The 27120-nt window shown below is 34.9% G+C and overlaps 1 pseudogene; it reads right to left on the bottom strand.

Moving 5' to 3' along the window:
* Positions 1 to 19302, bottom strand: part of LOC110744119 — a 39556-nt pseudogene extending 20254 nt beyond the window's left edge.
* Between the last annotated feature and the right edge of the window lie 7818 nt (positions 19303 to 27120).

Consider the following 27120-nt stretch of genomic DNA (forward strand, 5'->3'; position numbering starts at 1 on the left):
ATTTAAACATTAATAGTTCATTGAAAGACTTTCAGCAGAAAATTAACTTGACCAGCTGTGTTTTTAGAAAAAAAAAAAAAAAAAGATTTTTTTGAGGGGCACACTGGAGGCAAAGAGACCAGACAAGTTCTGAAAATATTTCGAGAAAGAGTGAGTGTTGTAACTAAAATCATGCCAATGGGGAGGAGGAAGTGTTTAAGAAGCAGAATGCATGTGACTTGATGACCCTGGGTAAACAGGGACAGAGAAAGAGCCAGCGTAGAAGGATTTCCTAGGTGACTGAAGAAATAAGGAGACAGACCATCATGGTGTAGATGAAGGCAAATTCTGAAGAAGATTTGGGGAGAGGTTAAGGGGCCAATTTGTGGACATTTAGAGTATGATGTTTGTGTGCGCCTAAGAACATGTCTGGTTGGTACTTGTATTAGTCAGAGTACTCCAGAGAAAAAGAACTAAAAGAATATATAGAGAGACAGATAAATGAGAGGGTATGTATTAGAAGAATTGACTTATGTGATTACAGAGGCTGAGAAATCCCATAACTGAGTTGGGGATGCTGATAGCATGGTTCATTCCAAATCCAAAAGCCTCAGAACTAGGGAAGCAAATGCTGTAAGTCAGTCTAAGGCAGCATGCCTGAGAAACCTGGGGGATGGCTGCTGTGAGTCTTGAAGTCCAAAGGCCTGAGAGACTAAAGTTGTGATGTCCAAGGTCATGAAAAGGAGGGTGTCCCAGCTCCAGGAGAGAAAGGGAGCAAATTCACCTTTCTTCTGCCTTTTTGTTCTATCCTGGACTCCAGCTGGTTAGATAGTGCTCTCTCACGTTGAGGGTGAATCTTCCCCACTCAGTCCTTGATTCACACACCAATCTCTTCTGGAAATGTCCTCATAGACACACCTTAAAATAATGCTTCACTAGCTATCTAGGTATTCCTTAATCCAGTCAAGCTGAACCTAAAATTAACCATCACAGTACTGAATACAAGGCATGGTATAATAGGAAATGGGATAAAGTGATGAAAATAAGAAAAGCAAAATAGAATAGACATACTCTTACCCTGATGGAATTTTCCATCTATGGGAAAACAGTAAACAGTTGTAGGAATTGGTTTTAATTAGTGCTATTACTGCATGGAAGAGGCTGGAAGAATATGTAATGATAGCTTCTAACAGGTAGATTTAACCTAGTTTGGACCACAGGGTCCCTTCGCTATGAAAGGTATACTTAATTTGGCCCTGGAGTTGAGTGGAGGTTGGCAAGGTGATTATATGCAGCAGGGGAAGCACTGAAGTAGAACCTTTAACATATTTACAAAATAAAGCTGGCGAAACTAATCAGTCTGACCTTACAGAAAAGTGTACTACATTCTGTGAGCTATAAGATCTAAGGTTTGAGGGATTTTTAAATGGAGAGTTACATGCTATGGAGAACTAGAGCTCAGAAACATTAAGTCATGGGGATATTGGTAAAATTCAGTCTTTAGAAAATATTTCCAAAAGATTAAGACAGGCAAGGGTCTCTTTTTTATGTCAGAAAGTAATATGATGATCTAATTTGTCCTGTTATGTAATGCTATGAGATAATAAAATATTTGAAGGAGAATATTAATAATAATAGCAGATATTAATAGTAATGACTTAATGTTTACTAAAATATTACAAATCATTTTAATCGTCATCCTACTAGTTAACTGTGACAAGTTAATTATCTAAATTCTTTCACCTATTTAAGTTTGGTTGTTATTTTTATTTTCAAAGTGGGAATATTAACAGTTATTTTACTGTTAATACATGGTTGCTATGAAGTTACATACTATAATAGATAAAGGGTGTTTATATTAGTGACTGGCACACAGGAAGTGCTCAGAAAATGTTACCTATTTTTACTATTATTAATACACTCATCACCCTCATAGATATTTACACATTAGACTATTACAATTTTATATCACCTTAGTGTAAACTATTTTATTATACCATGTCTTAACTTGAAAGAAGCTAAGATGCAGAATTGTAGGTATTGCTAAGAATATGGGGAGATATTAATCATTTTTCTCTTGTGCTGTCACAAGGCTTGGCATGTGTAGTCATCCACAGCTCATGGTTTAAGTGAAATCCACAGCCAAAGATAAGCCAAGGAGAGCTTACTTATGGTAGGAGTGTAGCACGGAGACAAGGTTATTGACTTCACATTGACACTTGGCTCTCTACAGCAATGCCCTTAACATTTATTACTGGAAATACTCCTTATTGTTAGTGGTAGATAGTATAAAAGGTATGGGTGGAGTTCTACTTTAATTCACAGGGAACAGAAAGGCTTAAGGAGAGAAATACATTACGTTTATCAATATAACCCATCAGTGGCCATATATCTATTTCATATTAATTTATACAAGAATCTCTCAAGGTAAAAATTATCATCTTTCTTAACTACTCCTGATGCATGAGTCTTAGAAAGGATAAAAGACTTCCCCAATATCTCACCACTTGTAATCACAAGACAATAGGTTGCAATCCAGTTTCTAAAGCTCCTAGTGATGCACACATGTTCCAAGCCCCTTTCGTTTCTGATTTCCGCTGGTTCCCACCCTCTCTAGGCTCCTTTTCCATAATATATTATAATAAACTTAGTGCTATTTTGATTTCCACATGCTTTTTCATGGTACCACTATCATAAGAGTGGGTGTGTGTGTGTCTGTGTGTATTGGAGGGGGACAAATTTTACTAAATTTCAAAGATTTGCAGTTGTTTCAATAAATATATTAGAGTTATACCACTTTCAAAAGTTCCTCAGCTATTCCTCAACTAGAAACTTGTCACTAAGTTGCCATTTACATTGATCCCAAATAGAATTGGGCTCCTCTCTCTTCTTTCTCAGTCTCACCTTCTAGTACCTCCCCTAATGCCAGTTTCTCAAATCCTTCTGACACTGGGGGATTCAGCCTTGGATTTTCTTTTCCTTTCTTTCCCCCAGAATATTGAAACCATTTCCACAATGGTTTGATTCCCAAGAATAATTTATCTTTTCCTCTTTGAAATATATGTAAAGCATTTAACCAAATCTCTGATACAGAGTAAGAGCCTGATTCTCAGTGGCTTTAAAAACTGCAGGAAAAAAAAAAAAAAAAAAAAAACAAACCTTGAGGATATTGACCTCATTTAGATGAAAGGAATACTCAAAGAATATGGTCAAAGAGTATGTATGTGATGATGGAGGCTATGCATAATTCTAATCTTTCCATCTCTATCTCAACCCTTTTTTTCTCCCATGTAAGAATATATTAAAAAGGTGATAATGACCTTGTTTAAGGGACAAGTTTCAAGTAGCTCTAGTTTATGTTTTAAAAAGTTAAATGATGTGGAAAATTGAAGGTAGTGTTTTGTGCACATTTATGAGAGATTCTAATGCCTGATACTTAAATATCACTTTGAATTGTAGAGACAATTTTCACATATTTTTCTATGTGTGAACATTGATCATGATTTTCTTCAGTTCATATTAATATCAAGGTTTAAAGGTGGTAGAGAAAAGGAACAGGAGAATGGTCTGGCTTCTGGCTAAATGATCATTCCTCCACATAATGTGGGCCCAGTGGGGATGGAGGGGAGTAGATTGTTACCATTTTTAAATGAGATAATTAGTAAAAGTGCTTGACATCATCTTTATTTTAGAAAGGGTTTAACAGATGAGATTTTGATTCCAATTTCAGAGTGGCTCCTTATTCAAAGAGTAGGGTTAATGCTGTGCTGAGTGTTCACATGGACGTATGAGAAAACTGCTGCAAAACAATAGATTAAAGGTTGGACTCAACATTTTACATTTTTAAAGGGTTGCCAAAGGGAAAGTCTATAAAGTAAGAGCATAACCCCTAGGAACAAAACAAATGTACAATACCTCTACTAAATCTAGTAGTGCAACACAAGAAGAAAGTGGGGAGAAAGGAAAGGAGAAAGAACATAGGGAGCAAGAAGTGGTTAGGGAAATCTTTTGAACAGAGGAGTTGAGGGGGTAGTGATCTTTCAGCTGAATCTTTGAACAATGGATAGAAATTGATAGAAAATGGACAACAGAGAAAACACTGATATTTCAGCAGAGAAGAGTAATAAGAGTGGAGATGTGAATACTGGAATTAATATGGACACTCAGGAGGTCAAATGGAGTCAGTATAAAAGAAATGTTAAATAAACGTTTGGATTCACATTTACTTTGTACTCTATCATATACAATATCTTTTTTTTTTCTCCTCACAACTCCATAGATAATGTTGAAGTACTTCATACCTTCTGAGATAGTTTTGAGAAGGGATTGTCCAAGAGGAACTAATTGTAGAATGACCTAATTAAATCTTCTAGTTTTCTATTCTTCAATGGTCCTGAGTGGGTCATGAGTACTTGAGGATTCACTTTTTTTAGAAATTCACTACAACCCAACCTTGCCACTTTCAATAGAGTTTCTTAACACTGACATTGTGGGATGATGACCACTTGTGGAATTCTGGTTGAGAGATAAAATGGCCTTCATAAGCACACTTCACACTAATCAGACTTAAGGATATTTAATATTTCCCTTGATACCATCTACCAAACGAAGTACATTTACATGCATTCTAGAATGTCTTTCTGTAACTGGAATAACACCTACACAAAGGTTCTGCTATTAATAAAATATGCAAAAAATACCTCAGAAAGACTAACATTAAAGAGGTATAAAATATAGGCTTTTCTAGTACATCGATCTAGTATGTTCTTGTTACAAGTCTTCCTATTATTTAAACAGCTGAACTGGCAGCTTTAAGACCCTTTAAAAGTTAATAGTGCAATTTCAGTGAGACTCTAAAGTCCACATGTGCTTTAATGGATATTTTAATTACACTGTTTTATACTTGTTTCTATATGTGTCTAGAATTATATGTTTATAACCATCCATATAAGTTACATTCTTGTAAATTTTTATATTTAACTTTTTGTAACTGAAATAGCGTTATGTTTCACTTTTGTTATTTTTCAGGATATCTGTAATGTTTTCAGTTGTACAATATACAATATTTTCACAGCTTTCAGTGCTCACAGAGTCGCCTCAAACACTGTGAAAAAAGGAAGTTGACAAATCTTTTCAAATAAGACAATCACTTCATTTCTGTCCATTATGAACTTGTGCTTTCTTTGTAGTGTATTTTGGCTTGAAATACATTTTTTTAAAAGCCACAGAAATAGATTTTAGAAATGTCTTGGCCATTTTATCTGGGTTTCTCAACAAATATTCATTCAGTATCGACTACTTATATGCATACCTTATTGACTCTAACTTTAAAAGTTGTTTGATATCATAGATCAATAGTCTATATGTTTTTGAATTTTGTATTTTTACAGAGTTTTAAACAGAAAATATACTATTAAAAGTTGAATGGTTTGGATTTGTGTCCCCGCCCAAATCTCATGTTTAATTGTAATCCTCAGTGTTGGAGGAGGGGCCTGGTAGGAAGTGATTGAATCAACTATCATGAGACTAGCAGATTTCCCTCTTGCTAGTCTCATGACAATGAGTGAGTTCTCCTGAGATCTGGTTGTTTAAAAGTGTGTAGCACCTCTCCCTTCTTTTTATTCCCCTTTCTCTAGCCATGTTAGACATGCCTGCTTCCCCTTTGCCTTCCGCCGTGATTGTGAGTTTCTTGAGGCCTCCCCAGTCATGCTTCTTGTACAGCCTGTGGAACCATGAGCCAATTAAAGCTCTTTTCTTTATAAATTACCCAGTCTCAGGTATTTATTTATAGCAGTGTGAGAACAGACTAACACAAAAGTATATGGAAAATTTATAAGCAAAACCTTGTTGCATTTCTTCCTCCCTTCTTTCCTCTTTTCCTTTATTATTCCCTTTCTTCTTTTCTTTTATCCAGCCTCCATTCCTTTTCTTTCCTTCTCAGCTTAAAATAACAGTTAATAAAATTGACCCTTTATTCTTTAGATTTTATTTATTTATCTACATACATAGAGTTATTAAATCAAGCTACTTAGTAGCAGAATCTCTGATTCAGTCTTCAAAAAATTTGAACCTTACTATCACCATGTAATAATAGAATAATAAAGTATTAGTGTCAAGGCCTATAAAATAAAATGTATGTTTTAAAAAGATAGGCTCAGTCAGTAAATTCTGATCAGAATTTTCATTATCAAAGACATTTAATAAGTGACGATCTGAAGTGAATATAATGATAGGCATTGTGCACTGGAAAAGCTCTAGCACAAAAACTTTTTCAAGTATTTTGACTACATGTAGGTAAATACTCTAAGCACACTTTATCAACTACTTCATTATGAAATTTTATGAAATATAAAATATAGTGTAAATATATCTTTTTAATCACATAGATCAAGGACTAGAAAGACTCTCCATTTAGGGAGAAACCAAAAGCTGAGATGATGGAGATAATGGGGAGAGTAGAACATGTTCATTAGATGTAGAAGGAAAATACTTGACATACTTTTGGAACCTGATTTGTAGTGTGTGAAATGGTGAAAACATAAAAATTTGTTTAAGTTATGTCAACTTGGAATCTGAAAGACAAGATTTAAATCCTGTTATGACTGAAACCATATATGTATTTGGTTGAATACATTATTCTCTAAGAGTTTTTTTTTTTTTTTTTTTTTTTTTTTTTTTTAAAGAACAACTCAAGTTTATAACAACAAAAATGATAGTAATGCAAATTCTTCAGAGAGCATCTGGCTCTGGGCTCTATTTCCTGAGAAATTATGTAACTGTTGCATAATACGTCAGTATGCCAAGGCAGAGAAGTCAGAGGAGAATGCTGGAAAATGGAGAAGGTGCTGATTTAAGCCTTATCAGCTTCTAAGGATTGTTTGGACTGCTGTTCTCGTTCCTTCCTCAGGAAGCCAAGATTTGCATGGCTGCTTCTGGATGAGTCATCAGTTTGGGTTCACTAAGCTCTTCTGTGGCTTGGTAGGGAAGGATCCTATGTCAGGAAATCTGGGATATTTACTGACACTCATGTATGTCTGTAGCTAGTAAGCACAGTTGATTTGAATCTACACAAAATGAGGCTGAGGTCAGAGGTCTGATCTCTGTGTGGGCCATTTGGCTTTTTTTGGCGTAGTGATCACAGATTGTACCTCACCCTGACTAGCCAAGTGTCTTGCACATATGAACTACTCATGAGAGAACAGACAAGTTTCTATGTATGTACTAACCTCAAAAAAAAATTCCTTCTCCTAGAAAAACAACTCAAGCATATTGTCATCACTTATTGGCACCAACTTCATTTATTAGATGAATTTGATTGTTAGAAAATTCAATGGATTTTTGATATGGATTTCTGGTTTGCAATGACATAAATAATTCTTCAGATAATGTTGTTAATGATACTCCTTTAAATTAAATAAAATTAGAGTATTAAAATGCCAGAATATTAGCCTTCAAAATTATAAGTGACCGTTAGAAATAGTTTAGACACCACTTGCAGAATTCTAACGCTGGTGAAGTTCCATTACTGAAATATACTAAAGAAAATAGATTTATCTCAGGTGAGCTTATGTAGTGTATACATGTTGTGTAAATAAGGCTTGTATTTTGCTTTAGGAAACCACCTCTTCCTCACTCTTAATCCACATCTTTATGTAGGATAACTTCACTTTTGAGACCTAGAAGTAACCTCAGGATTCATGCCTTGGTAATGAAATTTAACTAGTGACATTTTTGGTAACTCTTGTACAAGGGAGATTTCCCTCTGCCTTGATGCATTAGGTAGCAAGATGAAATTTGGGCACTGTTAGGGTCATTAGAAGAAAAGGACCTACCTGAAAATAAGGCTAACCAGGAGAAAAACAAGGGCAAGGGATGGAGATGGGGTTGGGTGGTGGTGGTAGACACAAAACCAAAAACAAATCAACAAAAAACAGAGTCTTAATGACATTTTTGATACAACCATATGTGAAGGTAAACTTTGGTACTTCAGAGATTTATAAAGTCAATAAATCCCACTGCCTTTCTGGGGGCTTTGAATCAGTGTTATTATATTTCTATAACTTGCAAATGTAAAATCCCTAACTAATAGAAATAAGACCTTTATTTACTCCAACACATTTTTGAACATCTAATTTGAGCTTCTGACTTATCACTCAGCTATATTTTAATAGAATCTGATAGAATATTTTTCTATTATATATACATATGAAATGTAAATTATCATATCATCCATGATGTACCATATAAAATGAAGTGCCTTTTCAGAAAAAAAATGACAAAATTTGCATTCATTTAAGGAGCACAAAAATGAACATCTGCAAGCAATAATAGCATGCAGATTAATGTTTCTTCCTATTCCCGCAGCAATAGTCATGTCACATTATAGTTTTAAAGATCTAAAATCCTAACAAAGGCAAAAGGTGTTTTAAAATTGAAATGCAGAATTGCCAAAAATATTTAAATAATGCAGCTGGAGTGCTGGGTCTTTTTTAAAAGTATCTTATCTTGCAATATTTAATCTCATGTCAGCCAAGCTTGATGAAGCATCAAAGCTCAACTCACTCAAGCACATGGGATGTTACATTTGTTGTAAACATATTACATATCATAACTAGTACTTTCATATTCTATTGATTTTCACTATGTGTCATGACTAGATAGGTTATTTCATATAGATAGAGTTCACACTATAGAAAATGACATTTTTATTTTAAAAATAGATAATTTAATGCCCTTTGTCTATTGGTGTTTTACAATCATACCATATCAACATTATCTGTACATTATAATGAATCAATAATGTTGAAAACATCAGAATGAAACATCAAAATCAATTTGAACTTGAACAGGAAATAGTATTTTTAGTGAGGCATTAACAACCAAAAAACTGTTAGGAAAGAGAAAGCTTCAAATCTAGTCTCTCCTTTTAAAACTGGATTTCTAAAATGCATCAGATTTATTATGAAAACTACAGAAAAAAAGCTTAAGAGATGAAATGCAGTACAAACGGGTGAATGGCTAGAATAAAAGTCAGAATTGAGTACACCTTTGATATCAACTTTTACATTGTTATTCTTTCTTCAACCTCTCCTATATGTGAGAACTCTTAATAGAGAATAAAGTGCTATCTGTTTTTTCTCTTTCTTCCATCTTTTATATTATGGCATTCTATCACATTCCCCTTCAAACTTTCCCTGTCAACTTGAATAGCTACTAATGCAGAAGGTTCTTTTATGTGGCTGCTGGTAGGAAGAGTGGGGTCATAATTCAGATGTTATGCTTTCCTTTGGGTCAGTGCACAACTCTCTTGCCTATCTAACAAACAAATGACAACTCTACATCAGAAGGATCAAGATCAAACCCATACACTCTAAATGAATAGATTTCCTTTTTCTCTTACAAAAGAGGAAATACCACTTCCCCACCCCTTCCTCTGAAAATGCATGACCTGCTTCTGATGTCCTGGAATTTAGAAAGTTGGAAGGTGGAACAGATAGCTCATCTATCAGGCCATGATGTTCTATGTACCTAAATTAACAGGCTTCTTGACCTCACAGATTAGCCTTAAGAGAAGATTTAAATCTATTTCCTCAGGGTTCTAATGAGGTAAGTTTTGTCTAGAATAAGTCCCAAAGTCTCACATGACAAAAAGGAAATTCTTCATACACAGTAAAAAGAAAAAACAAAAACAAAAATCTTAAGAAACAGAACAAACTTTTGTCCAATTACTAAGGCAGAAATTGTGTGAATGTATGTGTGTGTGTGTGTGTGTGTGTGTTAGTCTCGGCTCCTTTTTATTTTTTGATGGATAGATGATGCTTACCTAGGACAAATACTCATGCAGGTATTTCAAAAATATCTCAATAACTACACAGATTGCCAACTACTTGGTTCATTTTGTTTAAATGGGGTCGTCATTAGTTTAAACAAGAACTCTAGTTTTCTTGTTGGGTTTTGCTTTTCCCTACATAAACTGTGTTTCATGATCGGATGAGTATGACTGTAAGAATGTCAGACCACTACTTCATGTTAAAAAGTCTTCTCACTCCTTCAAAGTCATTTCAATCACAACAATAAAAACTAAACTACTTTAAAAGCAAGTTGATAAACAAAAGGCAAATGTCTCTAACATATCATTTGAAAAATTTAAACCAATTCCGAACTAGACAAATCTGAAGTTGACTCCTAGTTTTCCCATCTGTGGGATGTGGGGATGTGTGAGGTTCTTCATTTCTAAAAAGGAGAAAATAAAACGATGTGTATTCAAGCAGGTAGAGTTGGTAAAATCCATGGCATGAATTAAATACATACAGAAAATGTTAGTTTTATTTCCAACTTAATTTGCAAATATTTTCAAATTTTCTGCTGGCCAGATACAAAGCCTGACATTGTGTGATGGACAGGTGAGAAGTTCAAAGCTGTTATGACACAGTAGTAACTTTGCTTCATCTTTCTTTTCCAAGTGAAGAGAGAAATTTGTTCTTTACCCTCTCCTCCTCTAACTTTGTCCCTGCTTCGACCTTATTTATTCCAAGCTCAGCTCTATGAAGTTATTTTCCAAATCAAGATTACATTTTTCTCCAACTCTTTAAATCAACTTCGTGAGTATCATATCATTCTTGTAATCTGAAATACAGAAATATGAACTCCCCATTTTCTCTGCCCAGAATAGTTCATTTTGACATCTATGTTTCTGTTAATGGTCATACCTTTCACACTATTCTCTCTATTATACAGTTATAAGAAGTGAGAGGAATGTGATGCAGTATTTTTTTTTAAATTTTAGATTTAGGGGATATGTGTGCAGGTTTTTTACATGGGTATATTGCATCACCGCTGGGGTGACGAAGTATTTAAGAACAAGTTTTATGGAGTGAGGCTACCCAGGTCTAACCCATTTTTGTCATCGGAATAACAGAGTATCTCAAAACTTAACTTCATATTGTTATTGAATGGATTAAACTATCTGTGTGCAGTTCTTCCGGGAGTGCCTGTTACATAGTAATCACTGTAGAAAGTAGTATGTATTGCACCAAATATGTTTATCTGTTATTTTATAAGTACAAACTAAATATTTGCACAGTGATGAAATTAGACTCTCCAATACTCTGCATCTCTACCTGTCTGTTCAACATAGAAAAATTGTCTTAAAATATCTAATAGTCTTCCCGACTAGATAGAAGCTTTTCTTCTTTTATTCCTACAATATTTAATATTTCCTTTTTGAAATGTACTTTCTGCTTCATAGTCATACTATGTGTACGTTATTCTTCTTCTAAAATTAACTGGTGAGCTCTTAGGATCAAGAAAGTGTTTCTTACGCGTTTTTGAATCCTCAAAACAAAAACTTATTCATTGCAAGGACTGAATTGTAAAACTACTTTGAATGGAATTCTAAATTCTAAATATTACTCTACAAAATATTGTTAGTGTTGTATAAAGTACTTTTCACATTTCTAGGTTTTATTGAAGCAGTCCTTCTAGTTTCAACTTTTCTGTTTCCCTGTAGGTTACTAATGAAAAGAACATTGTTGTCTAATCACATCACTAAGTTTTATTAACAATGTGTAGGTTTAGTGTCCTAATTCCTTTAGTTTTTCTATATAATTTATATAAAGAAAAACCATTTGGGGTTTTACTGTGCGATTTTGCAGGAATACAACTTATCTGAGAATGTGTAGTAAATTGATACAATGAATTGTTGAGGTAGGGTTCTAGGGCCTTCATGTGGAGGAGGTGATTAATTACTTAACTGATCAATTCACAGCATTTTTCCCTCCAGAATAAGACTACTTGATGACAACTGGTGACTTGAATTTATTAATTAAGAAATTTAAGTGCATATTTAAGGGAGAGATCCTACGATGGCTAATGATCTTTGCCTTGGCGTGACCTTTATAATGTTCTATATTTTTAATAGTACAAGATTGTTAGGTCAGAGAATTTAGGAATATTGCAACATATACTTTGCATTCGGTATGACATTAAGAAGAATGGGAAAATGACTAACGAGGAAAAGACAGAAGAGAAAAACCACAATTTGACAGAGAGAAAGCTTTTCTGGGGTTTGAACATAGGACATAAGTACTAACAACTTTCGCCAACGCCCAAGCTTTCATTTAGGTTTGTAGATCATCGGAGACAGTAGAAGAGAAATTGGGAAAATAGCTATTTATTTTGTATTCTACTCAGCTTTCTTCTTAGTCTTTTATCCTATGTTGGAATCATGTGGTGTTTTCTGCCTGTGGCTACTATCAAGTTACTCATTTATTATTTCACGGATTCCTTTTCCCAATATATTTTAAGCACCCACATCAGTCATACATAACAAAAGGTACTAGGGGTGGAATGATTAATGAGACAAGGTTCCTGCTTTCATAGACTCAGAGACAGGATTAATTTTAATTAATTAATTAAAGACAGGATTAATTTTAATACTCTGAAATAGTCTCCCTCCTATTTCCAAAGTAATTATACTTTCAATTCATCTAGAAACTTGAAAACTGATGACGAGTGCTTATCGAGTGAGCTTCATAGTTCTATAGGTGTTGTTTTGATCCTTAATTCCAGATTTCACAAATATTGCCCACAGAGTCTTAGATTCTAAAGAATATCTTATGTTATATTATTTTCCATTGATAGTGTTTAAACCCAATGGCTTTGAAAACCCATAACATTGGTTTTAGCGTTTTTAAATCTTTTAAAAACTCAGTTTAATAATGAGAACTGATTACTGCATTTTTCTTATCTGAGTACTAAGCATCTCAGGATTTACCTGTGGGAATGAGGTCTTGGTGCTTACATTGTGGAGTTTTAAAAGTAGCATATTTTGTCTCGTCTTCTTGGAGGTGCTCCTTCTTTGACAAGAGACAGCTGTTTGGGTAGAGGAACTTACTATTCTTGAAGTGGCTCCTCATAGCCTCCTGGTTATTTCAGTAAAATTTCTCAAAGGCTACAAAAACATAGCTTTCTTGAATAGGAAAGGAAAAAATGTTTTGAAATAGGTTTCCTAAAAGCACCATGGTAGGGTATCTTGATGCTATAATTGACACTTAGTAGCCACACATTTGGCCATACACATCTTTTGTACTTATGATTCCATTGGTATCTTTGCTTAAGTAATAACATCCCTGAATCCAAAAGATGAAATAGAGAAATGATGGAAGCAGAAAAATAAAAAATATAGTGGTGGAGCCACTTAAAGGAAAACTGAAACATTAATGGAAACAGAATAATTTAAAAAAAATATATATATATATATATATTTAGTGGCCTGAGCCACTCAAAGGGAAGCTGGAAAAGCACTACTCCTTATTTAGTACTTTGTCAAAACAGCCAGTTGAAAAAAATAAAAACATAATTCACTCAAAATATTCATGTCAGGTAGAACAACTGCATAGTGTAGCCTAAGGGCATAGATTTTAGAATGGAACAGAATTGGTTAAAATTCCTGCCTCAGTCCTGAAACAGCTTAGACTGGACAGTACTTAAAGACCTTCAGTTTCCTCATCTGTAAAGTTGGAAAATACGATAGTACTTATTTGTTATAAGCATGAACGAAGAATATGTATGTAATATACTTATCATAGCACAAGATGCACTTGATCAAAAAATGTAATCCCCACCTTCCAATAAAGGAAAAAATATATAAACTATAAATGACTTTTTTGTAAATACAATACTTTTTAAATTGACATCAATAAAATTATTGTTTTTGGAAAAACAATAGCCTTAAACATTCCAGTAAATAATTAAATGAGGGAAAAGAGACTTTCTTAATCATTTCTTAACTCTGTTCAAGGTTGGACTTCTGAGCAGTGACATGGTATCCACTCTATTTTTTTCCCCACTGGAATAAGCACACCTTTACATGTATCCTTGTGACCAGGAATTATGTCATTTGGCTTGACACCTGTGAGCAATATTTTTCCAACTGTGTCAATATACTCAAACAACAGAAAGAAATACGAAATTCCTTCAGTTATTAGGCTATATTCGTGTTCCCTAGATTCTATTTTTAACTAACATGAATCACTGGTTCATACAGAAGGAACATGCAGGTTAAGTACAGTTGTCTCTATAAAAAGCTCATTGGAAGAACTGAACATATTGTGGTTAATTGTGAGCCTCCCTGCACTTTGCTATTGGGTGTGAATTTCAGTGAAACTTCATATCCAGTGAGTCCTCCCTGGGGAAATCAGTTCAGACATTGAAACTCTGCCCTCAGCTAGATGGGGCCATCTTTACAGATATAATCTATCAAGGCTCTCCCATTGGTAACCCCTATTTGATAAAGTTGAAGAGATACGTCCTTCGATTATCCAGCATAGGGAGTAAATGGAGAAAATAGTAAGAGATATTTGTTACATTGAACAAAAGTACATATATGTGACTCATATCCTGTAGTCTTCATAGGAAATCTTTACAAATGGCTTCTTTTTATATACATATATGCATGTATAATATATGTGCATGCAGTGCATATATATTTACATTGGTCATATTAAAATAATTTCTGCAATTGCAGTATTCATTTTTGGGTTGGAGAACTATTATTGGAATCTTTAGGACAGTAAAGGTTTATACAGCAATTAGTATATGCCAGAAATGGAATGTAAAAAGCACGTTACACATATAAATTCATTGAGTTCTTTCTTTGAGCCTATCGAATGGGTACTATCAGTTTCATCATTTTAAAATAAAGAGTCACCAGAGAAGTTCAGTAGCTCTTCTAGGGTCATGGATCTGGTGTCGCTTCTGCTCCATATTTTCAATCATTGTATCACTTCATGCTATCTTCTCATAAAATTTCTTGGTTATAAAGTTGAAAACCAAAAAAAAAAAAGAAAAAACTAAGAACACACCTCTTTTTAATTTATTAGGACAGTATGTTGTATCCAGGAAGTTCCTTCTGAATCAATATTGGTTTTTTTTGCAGATCAGTTAGGTGTAATTTTGAGATAATTTGAAAAAGTGAGTAATTATAACTTTCCTGATTAAATACAGTTTTCAGATCTGTGATCAAAGTTTTAATGCCCCCTCCACTTAAAATAGTTACAGAAAGAATTGTATTGAATTTTAAGACAGTGAAGTATCTGTTGACATACTACCTTTCATTCGGCACATAGCAATTCAGTTCATTTTTCATTTATTCATGAAAGAATTTATTAAACGGTCCAGGATTAGATAACCAAGAAGTTTTATAAAAAGTATGCTGTCAACTAATGGAAAATATGTCTGCAATCCTTCAGGGATGTAATGAGAAACTGAAGTATATCTGTGGACATAACAGCACCTACCCATTCTATTATAATAACAGAGGGGATCATGAACACAGTTTTTTGCCTTAGGGTGCATTTTTGGAAGTAAGGAGAGAAAACAAATTGGAAGGAGAGCAGATGCAAGTGCTTTCAGAGGACATAATAAAGGGGAAATGGCTCACAATAGGACAAGGCAGATTTGGGGGAATTTTAGTGTCAATAAAATGTCAATGGTTAACCTTCTTGCTAAGTCTGTGTGCCAGGACATGGATCTCAATAAATGTCTTATGTTATAATTTTAAGTTTGACAAAGGTGAGAGTTGTAACTAGCAATGGTCCACAATACTAAAATGACATGTTTCTACTGTTTTCATTCTTTTGTTACCTTTAAAAATTTTCTTGCAATTATCTAAAAATCATACACATTATTTAAAATTTTTCCATTACAAATACTTACTAGTATCTTCCCGAGATTTTAGGCACTCTGGTTTCTTGTTCTATATGCCAGTCTAAGACTTCCTATAATAGAATCAATGTTTGGTTTTACTTTATTCCTCAGATGGGAATTTTTCTTTATAGTTGCTTTGAGGCATGTACATATACATATACATACACATATACATATGACAAGGTCTAGCTCTATTGCTCAGGTTGGAGTGCAGTGGCATGATCTCAGCTCACTGGAACCTCCACCTCCTGGGCTCACATCATCTTCCCACCTCAGCCTCCCAAGTAGCTGGGACTACAGGCATGCACCATCATGTCTGGCTAATTTTTTATTTTTATTTTTGCAAAGACAGGCTTTTGCCATGTTGCCCAGTCTGGTCTCGAACTTGTGAACTTAAGTGATCCACCCACCTTAATCTCCCAAATTGCTGGGTTTACAGGCATGAGCCACTGTGTCTGGCCTTGAGGTATTCATTTTCATGTAAAATTTGGATTTCCCTTTAGAAAGACAAAGCATCATAACAACTGGAAAGCTGTTCTTGCGTCCTGTGAAAAGTGTATCCCACTTCTGGATCTACTCCACGGATCTGGTGTCACTCCTGCTCCATATTTTCAATCATTGCATCACTTCATACCATCTTCTCATAAAGTTTCTTGGTTATAAAGACACTCCTGTTTAAAATACTGCTCTTCTAAGCTTGTTTTATATTGTTCAAGGAATTGTTCTTTATAATAAATATATATTTAGTTCACTTCATTTTACTGTCTTATGCACATATTTTATTAGAATTAGCTTGTCATTTTAAATCTTTATGATCTCCAACAAATTCATGCCATGGGGTCCAATCTCTGTAGCAGCTGTGTACCACATCATCTTACATTGACATATCTTTGTAATGAAAGGTAAACTTTTACAAATGTATGCCAATTTAATGGTACAATGAATGTTTTATAGACTTTTAAGTGCTTTATATTGTTTGTCATACGAAAATTATATAAATGAAGAAAACAGTCTTGAGCACTTAGCTTAAAATTTTGTTATATATAATTATGTGTGTGTGTGTGTGTGTGTGTGTGTGTGTATATATATATTCTTTCAAAGCTTAGAGAATAACTTATTCTCCGAAGGTAAAACTTTGTTGTGAGGGAAAACTATGTTTAAAATGCAGCATGATTATTAAATAGTTTTATTTCTATTATAAGCAGATAGTAAACAGTGATTCAATATAATGAAAAAATACTTTGCAATTATAAAAAGGTGAATACAATAGAAATTTGATTCTATGTTTAATTCCGAAGCTGTGAGGCATGATAAGTTGGATCATGTCTGGCAGAGAACCACAGAATGCTGATCAGCTTAGAAACTTAACAGTGATGGAAGGTGAAATGAATTTGACTTAGAACAGAGAGTATTCAGAGCAATAGTGTCAGGATGAGCAAATTCAAATCAAGTAGGTTTTATCAAATCTTACTTATCATTTATTAATTCATTTATTTAATAATAATAATATTATTGAACATCTATTAGATCTCAGGCATCGCAGTAGGAGACAAAGTGCTGAGACAAACACATTATCTGCCCTCACAGAACTTATAACCTAGAGTACTACAATTTCTGATTCATAATAATTCTGTATTTCCTAAGTACCTATAAATCCACTTGTAGAGACCATCAGGAGAATAAAAATATTCACTGGATAATTTAATTCAAGCCAGAAAAGTGGAAGGCCAAGATTTATGAGTAGAAACACAATGTGCCAATGCATATTCTGTCAGACTCCATACATAATTCTAAGTCAGAGCCATACCCAGTACCAGCAAGCTGAGGGTAATTTCCATGGGTTCTCTGTGTTAGGAGCTCTGGACCTTATTTTAAAACAACAGCAATAATTTGAGGAGAAATCCAATAGAGAAGAAAGGAGTAATTACATCATCTGATGTTTAAAAATGCAAACAACAAAACAAAATTCTGAAGCTTCTAGACAAACAACTAGTTCATAACTATCCCTTCCACTCCATTTTCCCCATGTACATAGGAAGAGTGTAACATAATTAGTTAAGCACATGGACTCTGGCACCAGACTGTCATGTTTTCAGTCTCACTCTACTGCCTTCCAGCTGTGTGACATTAGGCTGTGCCTCAGTTTCCTCATCTATAAAGTGGGAATGGTAATAACAACTTCCTCAGAAGGTTATGAGAATTAAATGTATTAATATCTGTAACATTTGTTAGAGCAGGGCTTGGTACAATAGTCTGCAGTCCTTTTAAGTTTTAACTCTTGTTATTAAAATCACAGTCAAGGGAGTAAGAGTATCTCCAGGCTCATATTTTATGATTACACATAAACTCATAAATCCCTTACATGACTCGTTTACCTCTGAAAAAAAAATGAAAAGGCAAACGCAAATGATGATTTTCCTAGGCAAGGCATGTGTGCTTAGTAATAGTAAGCATTAACCTTGGTGAGGTCAAAGAAAGTCAAATGTGAGTGTAGAAGCTTCTTCTCCCATTACAGTCAAGGTTCTTAGGCTAAAAGCAAGAGGAAAACAGGAAGGTGCAGAAATTCTAGGAATTCTCTTTCACATTAATTTAACTTTGTTGTTGTAATTGATTAGATCAATGATTTGGCCATAGTAGTGAATAGATGTAGTGTAATTGATTTAGAGTAATGGTTTTCAACTGGATGTACAATCCCCTAGAAGTCCTTTGGGAAATGTGTTGGGGCATTTGGTTGTCATGAGAAATGGAGAAACCCTGCTGTTATTTAGTAAGCAATTGCAGATACTAGAAGCTCTGTATTTGTATGGGAAATTCCTGTATAATGACTGACTATATTGTTTGCCATGAATTTCTACTGATCCGTTGAACATACATGCCTGTGTAAGACCTGTTCTAAATAAATGAGCCTAGCAAAGTCAAGAATTTTTGTGTTGTTTCAGTACACGAAGATATTTCCAGTAATGCAACTCACCATACAAATTGAGGAAAACTTGTACTTTGTCTTGTTAAGAACTTTACCAAGAGATGTTCACCATTTCTCAAAATCACATCACCAGTGGTACTGTGTTTCTCTGGTTTTGAGATAACAATACAATAAGATGAATCAATTTACATTTGTACCTTTAGCATTCACAGGGATGACACCTAGAGGAACATGCATCTTCCTATTTCATTCATTATGGTTACTAGCATAGTTATGTCTAAGCATTTACTTATTAAATGTATAGAATTTTTTATAAAGTAATTTCTTCCTTTTCTCCTTCATATCATAGTTAAAACATTATAGATAGATAGATAGATAGATAGATAGATAGATAGATAGATAGATAGACAGATAGATGACATGTTAAGTCTGATGAAATTGAAAACCAAAGGCTTAGAACCTTGTACGAAGATGATTAATTTTTTATACTAACGGTTTCTATGGAGAGTTCTGCCTGTAAGTTTTTTCCACGATATAATATGTTCTAGATTTTTCTTCTCTTTAATTATCATTTCTGTGTGTTTGTGTGTGAGAGAGTGTCTAATGATGACCTATCAGTAAGGTAATTCATTAAGAATTTCAAATTTAATTGAATGGATACATGACTTGTTTTGTATTTGTCATGTTTTAGTAAAAAGTAAACTAATAAAAATACCAGATACTAGGGTAATTTATTGACTGATTTCTCCTTTTTTTTTTTTTTTTTTTTTTTTTTTAGATAATTTAAGTATACCATTAGATACTTAGACTTACTGACTAATTACAGTGGACAACTGTATGTTGGGAGTTGGCAACCTGCTTATTAACTGGAAACATGAACATGAGGTCATTCAGTAAAGCATTTATAAGTTGGCTTTATAGAAACAATATTCCATCAAAAAGTCATCATCCTTTAACTCTGATTATATTGTCATGTTTTTATAAACTGCTCTTCAAAAAGTCTGAATTTCAATCTTTGCAGTGATATGGAAAACTCTACACTTGCATTTATATTTTCAGTTCTGATAATAGTTTTACAAGTGAAAACAAAAGCAATAAAAGTAACCATAGAATGTTACGAAGCAATCATTACAGAGCTGTGGAAAATTGATTATACGGAACATCCAAACATTTCAGAATTGACTTTACAAGAAAAACCTTATTAAGAAAAACACTATTGGCAAAAGAAAGAATATGAAAACAATAGGAATATACATGACAACTAGTGAAATAGAAAATGGAATATAAATGTCATATTAAAATGTGAACTAATAAAATACAATATTGTTTGTTTATATTTCTATGTGAGTACCTTAATGGACAGAAAAATCTTGAAACGACATGGAGATGAACTAGATGCCTAAGATTCATTTTCTTTGATTACTAATGAATAATTATATTCAATTTCAGAACTGTATCTTCCCAAGTACTTGCAATTGGTGTGTCTTTTCTCCAGTAAGATATTTTCCAGCAGCACTGTGTGTGTGTGTGTGTGTGTGTGTGTGTGTGTGTGTGTGTGTGTGTGTTGGGGGATGGGAGATTGAGGGCTTTTGAACTTAGGACTACAAAATAATATAGAACACCAATCAATATATTCTATAGAAAATACGGACAGCATATTTTAAAGATTTAAAATAGAATTTGAAATTCTGATTTTTTTTGTACATTATGCTCTTATAGATTCAGATAGTGGTTTTGAAAAAGAGAGAGATTCTGTTTGTTTATTTAATTAACTCCTAGGATTTCCTGCAAAGACATTTGGGATTTTGAGGGAATCACGGAAATGATGTGGAAGGACTTGACCCACCATTGTCAAGAAATGAATCCTATTGCAATAGGGTATTTTACCTCTTGGATCTCTTAGGCCTGGTTTGCAGTTCTACATTTTTCACAAGCTGAGCGATGTAAAGATCTGGAAGTGCATTTATGCTGTCCTGTCCTCTCTTCCCTTCTTGGGGATGTGAGCCTTGCTTCAATTTATTCCCATTCTTTCTTTATTTTCATTTTCTCCCTCCCATCTCTGTGTTTTGTTCATGGTATTTTATTGAGATACAATAAATGTAAAGTAAGATGCACAGATCTTAAGTAATGCATGATGATTTTTAACATATACATCCATGGGAACATCCCTAGATCAAGATAATTAAACATATCCGTCACCAAACTTCATCTCCTTTCCTGGTCAGTCCTCACCTCTTTGCCAGCCTCCCAGCCCTCCCCTCCAGAAACTACTGTTCCTATTTCTATCATCACAAATTCGTTTTGTCTGTACTTGAACTTCCTATAAGTTTATATCACATCATATTCATTCTTTGCTTATTATTTTTGTTGAACACATTATTTAAGTTTAATTCATGTTTAAAAAGCTATGGAAATCTGCAGTACAACATTGTGGTTATAATTAAGGATACTCTATTATACACTCAAAACCTGTTAAGAGGGTAGAGCTCATGTTAAATGATTTTACCACACACACAAAAAAAGATTCCATGAGCTACTCCAACCTTCAATAGAACCTAAGGAATGTAAAAATGCAGTCATGGTTTTTAAGCCAAAGATAAAATCTCAGAGGAAAATATAAGCAGAAAATCTTGTCAATAAGTAATTATTTCTTTTATGCATAGTGAATAAAGTATCATCAACAACAAAACAAACAGCTATTAATAATTAGTTTAACAGAATAATAATTAGAAAGCAAAACCTGAGTCCTGGAATACTTTGTAATATGAATGCTGTTTTTTTTTTGCCTTTATATGACTAAAGTAAAATAATTCAAGCAATAATTCAGATATTACATTTGAAACAGTTTGTTTTCTAGTAAATACATCTGTTTTTAAATAACATATTATCCAAGTTATGCTTGGAGAATATTAAACATGCTTTAGGGAATAAAAATATAATTTACTAGGTTAGGTTGTTGTTTCTGCATTGTATTCATTATAGTCATCATACATCATATGGAAAAATATTCACAGGGAAATTATATGCCATGTCCCCTTGTAATTTTTCATTTGGTCAAATGCTCATTGTCTCCCTCCATTCTGTGCCTTCCATCAACCCCAGCTGTCCCCATCCCCACCCTCCCACACCCAGCCAAGTATCTGATTTAATCCTCAAACTAGGATTGGCAGAATTCATGAAAATTCAGAACGTATCTGTGGAAATATTGAAGTAAAAAGGACCCAGCATTTTTTCTGGGAATTTAAGGCCACCATCCCAGTGGGAGTTAAACAGCCTCAAATGCTCCTAACTATGTTGAGTGATGGATGATGACTGAACAGTTACTATGTTTGCCCACATTTTCTCCTGCACTGGGACAAAATTGCAGTCCCCTAGATTAGGAGGAAAGCTCTGATTGATCTCATTGGGAGCTTTGCCCGTGAAAGGACAATAGTATTGGGCTCCTGACATCAAACTAATTTCTTACAGGGTGGCCAAAGGTCACGTGGCATCTTCCACTGCAAAGTAGAGAATAGGAAGAGAATGAAATAAGCTGGATACACATTTGAGAAGAATGACTTTCTCTGTAATTATTTGTGCAAAGAATTGATCCTGATTTACCTTACTCAGAAGTAAATGTATTAAGAAAATGAAAAATTATTGAAACCAAGTAATATCTTAAAAATGTTTTTTTAACAATTAATTTTTTATTTTATTTATTTTTTCTTTTTTTATTATTATTATTTTACTTTAAGTTCTAGGGTACATGTGCATAACATGCAGGTTTGTTACATATGTATACTTGTGCCATGTTGGTGTGCTGCACCCATCAACTCGTCAGCACCCATCAACTCGTCATTTACATCAGGTATAACTCCCAGTGCAATCCCTCCCCCCTCCCTCCTCCCCATGATAGGCCCCGGTGTGTGATGTTCCCCTTCCAAGTGATCTCATTGTTCAGTTCCCACCTATGAGTGAGAACATGCGGTGTTTGGTTTTCTGTTCTTGCGATAGTTTGCTGAGAATGATGGTTTCCAGCTGCATCCATGTCCCTACAAAGGACACAAATTCATCCTTTTTTATGGCTGCATAGTATTCCATGGTGTATATGTGCCACATTTTCTTAATCCATTCTGTCACTGATGGACATTTGGGTTGATTCCAAGTCTTTGTTATTGTGAATAGTGCCACAATAAACATACATGTGCATGTGTCTTTATAGCAGCATGATTTATAATCTTTGGGTATATACCCAGTAATGGGATGGCTGGGTCATATGGTACTTCTAGTTCTAGATCCTTGAGGAATCGCCATACTTCCATAATGGTTGAACTAGTTTACAATCCCACCAACAGTGTAAAAGTGTTCCTATTTCTCCACATCCTCTCCAGCACCTGTTGTTTCCTGACTTTTTAATGATTGCCATTCTAACTGGTGTGAGATGGTATCTCATTGTGGTTTTGATTTGCATTTCTCTGATGGCCAGTGATGATGAGCAGATACCATAAAAACCCTAGAAGAAAACCTAGGTAATACCATTCAGGACATAGGCATGGGCAAGGACTTCACGTCTAAAACACCAAAAGCAACGGCAACAAAAGCCAAAATTGACAAATGGGATCTAATTAAACGAACGAGCTTCTGCACAGCAAAAGAAACTACCATCAGAGTGAACAGGCAACCTACAGAATGGGAGAAAATTTTTGCAATCTACTCATCTGACAAAGGGCTAATATCCAGAACCTACAAAGAACTCAAACAAATTTACAAGAAAAAAACAAACAACCCCACAAAAAGTGGGCAAAGGATATGAATAGACATTTCTTAAAAGAAGACATTCATACAGCCAACAGACACATGAAAAAATGTTATGTTTAAAAAAGTGTCATGAGATAAATTTGTCTACTATGTTTGTGTACAGAACATTATTAGACACATTTTCATCTTTCTCATTTACACCATGGATATATAAATATCTCCTTTGTCTTTCTTGCCCTACCAGGAAAGTGTTCTCCATCCCTACTGCTGTTGTTTACTATTTGGTAAAGTTGGTTTCACCACGAGAAGCCTTTTGTTCATAGCCCGCGATGCATCCCACTACTTCATTGCTCTTATGATGCATTTAGGGGAGTAATGAGGAAGGAGACTGTTAGGCCCACACTTTGAATAATGCCTGACATTTAGTTGGCCCAAATACATGTATCTTTTTTCTTTTTTTTCCTGAGATGGAGTCTTGTTCTATTGCCCAGGCTGGAGTGCAGTAGTGCAATCTTGGCTCACTGCAACCTCCGCCTCCTGGGTTCAAGAGATTCTTCTGCCTCAGCCCCCTGAGTGGCTGGAATTACAGGCATGAACCACCACGTCCAGCTAATTTTTGTATTTTCACTAGAGATGGGGTTTCACCATGTTGGCCAGGCTGGTCTCGAACTCCTGACCACAAGTGATCCCCTGCCTTAGCCTCCCAAAGTTCTAGGATTACAGGCATGAGTCACTGCGTTTGACCACATGTATCTTAAATATTAATTACTGTCCAGATATTTCCTTGCTCAGGAATTAACATGAAAGGAGTGTAGAAGTAACTTTTTATTCCTTTAACAATAAATGTTTCAAACTATATGAGGAACTTTAAATTTTCTAATCAAATATACATGCAAACATAATCTTATATAAATACAAAATTTAAATTGAATAATATATATGCTAACAACTTTTAAAAAGAAATTTATTTTTTCCATTTTTTCCCCTCCCTCCCTTACTCCCTCCCTCTCTTCCTTCCCCTCTCCTTCTTTCTTTTTCTTTCTTTCTTTCTTTCTTTCTTTCTTTCTTTCTTTCTTTCTTTCTTTCTTTCTTTCTTTCTTTCTTTCTTTCTTTCTTTCTTTCTTTTCTTTCTTTCCTTCTTTCTTTCTTTCTTTCTCTTTCTTTCTTTCTCTTTCTTTTTCTTTCTTTCTTTATCTTCTTTCTCTCTTTCTTTCTTTCTCTCTTTCTTTATTTCTCTCTTTCTCTCTTTCTCTCTTTCTTTCTTTCTTCCCCTCTCCTTCCCCTCCTCCTCTCCCCTCCCCCTCCCTCTCCCTCTCCCCCTCCTCTTCTTTCTTGTTATCTCTCTGTTGCCCAGGTTGGAGTGCAGTGGCACAATCCTGGCTCACTGCAGCCTTGAAATCCTGGGCTCAAGCAATTCTCCCACCTCAGCCTCCCAAGAGTGGTGGACTACAGGCACAGACTACCACCCCTGGTTAATTTTTAAAATTTTTTTGTAGAGAGGATATCGCTATGTTGCTCAGGCTGGACTTGAATTTCTGGCTCAAGTGATCTTCCTCTCTCAGCCACACTGTGAGCTGGGATTACAGGCATGAGTCACTGTTCCTGGCCATCTCCCTTTTTCTATACTACCTCCAACCCATTGCTGTAAGTCATATTCACTAGTTTATTTTCTTACAGCCTTATTTAATTACAAAACAAACCTATCTATCTATCTATCTATCTATCTATCTATCTATCTATCTATCTATCTATCTATCTATCTATCATCTATCTATCTATCTACCTATCTATATATCAATCATGTCTCTCTAATCTATCACTGTCATCATCTATCTGCAGACATGTGGTAGACATGTACAGAAGTCATTTTTGCTATTACTTCACAAAAAAATGGGATCTTCTTACACAAATTCTTCCAAATTGTATTCTTCCATTGCTAGAATGCAACTTCCCATGCCAAACACCACCATCCAAGGCAGGGCAGTGTAGAGGCAGTGTATTCCTGCAGAGGAACACATTCTGTTACTCTTCTTTACTGACGTCCTTGGCAGGAGACTCAGGGTTATTTGAAACAATTCTAATTAATAAATTAATAAATTTGTAGATACTCCAAGGTATCTACAACAGATAGTGCTTTTTAGAGACTGAATTCACTGTTTTATTTGAAAGCACAGGATGCCATTAATCTTGTTTTGAGAACACTTTTCTAGAAAACCTGGGTCCTGGTGTTTAGATTTCCCCTCATCATTTGGCAGAGCCCCTGTCCTCTCTTCCTGGGAATGCACACTTTGCTGGACATTGGCAGACCTCTTCCATAATCACCACATTGTAGGAAGAGTTTAATTAACATAGTGCAGTCTGGCAGTATCAAGCAGCATCTGGAAAGCTGAAAATTCCTACAAAGCCCAGCTTGTTAAATGTCCTCAGCCTCACTTAGGATCAGTGCAAGGCAAGGAAGAAGTCCTTCTGTCCTAAGCTGTGGGGGGCCCTGTCTCATGTCTGCCTTCAGTGCTGTGAGATCCACACTTCTGCCAATCTGATCTCTCCCTGGATTCTTTGCCCCCATCCAATAATGGGTTTTCTTCTCTTTGTTGCACTCTCAGCAGAATGGGTGAATCCCTCAATTACCCTGAAGTTGTAAACAGACATCCCTGCTTGTCTTTGCTTTTTCACTGTGTCTTTCTCAAGTGGAAAAACTGCAATAACAACAAAAACCGGTGGCTCCTAATGGAAGACACCAGGAAACCTTTAGCAGTTCTGTTACTAAACTTTTTACTCCCTCTAGTAACAGGTCCAACCAATGTGATATGGTTTGGCTGTGTCCCCATCTAAATCTCTTCTTGAATTGTAACTCCCACAATTCCTACGTGTTGTGGGAGGAACCGGGTGGGAGGTAATTGATTCATGGGGGAGGATCTTTCCCAAGTTGCTTTCGTGATACTGAGTTCTCATGAGATCTGATGGTTTTATAAGGTGATTTCCCCTCTTTTACTAAGCACTTCTTGCTGTCACCATGTGAAGAAGGACATGTTGGCTTCCTCATCTGCCATGATTGTGAGTTTCCTGAGGCCTCCCCAGCCATTCTGAACTGTGAGTCAATTACCCTCTTGCCTTTGTTACCCAGTCTCAGATATGTCTTTGTTAGCAGCATGAGAACAGATTAATACATAATTCTCATAGTTTATGACAAAATATATTATGTTCATGTCATTTCTATTAAACAAATGATTCGATCCTGTACAAATTAGATGTAGGCAACAATTATAAGGGTTGAAAACAATTATCTTCCTTTTGTTTTTAGACATTAGAAAAGGAAGATGATGGGTATTTAGAATGAGAGCACAGAGAAGCTGTGATAGAATGTTACTGGAAGATTAGAATTGTTGGAGAAAATTAGGGCCTGTTTCTTTTAGAAGGAGGCATTGAAAAATAAGTTAATAAATCAGAAAGACAATATTAAAATTAAACTGAAAACATCTAAATGTTGGTGGTAAAATGGATGGAATCCTTCAAAATTATAAAACAGCCTTTCATTGCTAATTGTAGCAATGTGACCTCAACACAGCTGCTCTAAAAACATGAGGGAGACCAGGCAGGGGCTCACATCTGTAATCCCAGCACTTTGGGAGGCTGAGGATGGAGGATTGCTTGAAGCCAGGAGTTTGAGACCACCCTGGGCAACATAGCAAGACCACGTCTCTACAAAAAAATATTTAAAAATCCTGCCAAGTGTTGTGGTGTGTGCCTGTATTCCTAGCTAATCAGGAGGCTGA

The sequence above is a fragment of the Papio anubis genome, chromosome 1 (genome assembly GCF_008728515.1).
Source record: "Papio anubis isolate 15944 chromosome 1, Panubis1.0, whole genome shotgun sequence".
In the NCBI taxonomy this organism is placed as follows: domain Eukaryota; kingdom Metazoa; phylum Chordata; class Mammalia; order Primates; family Cercopithecidae; genus Papio; species Papio anubis.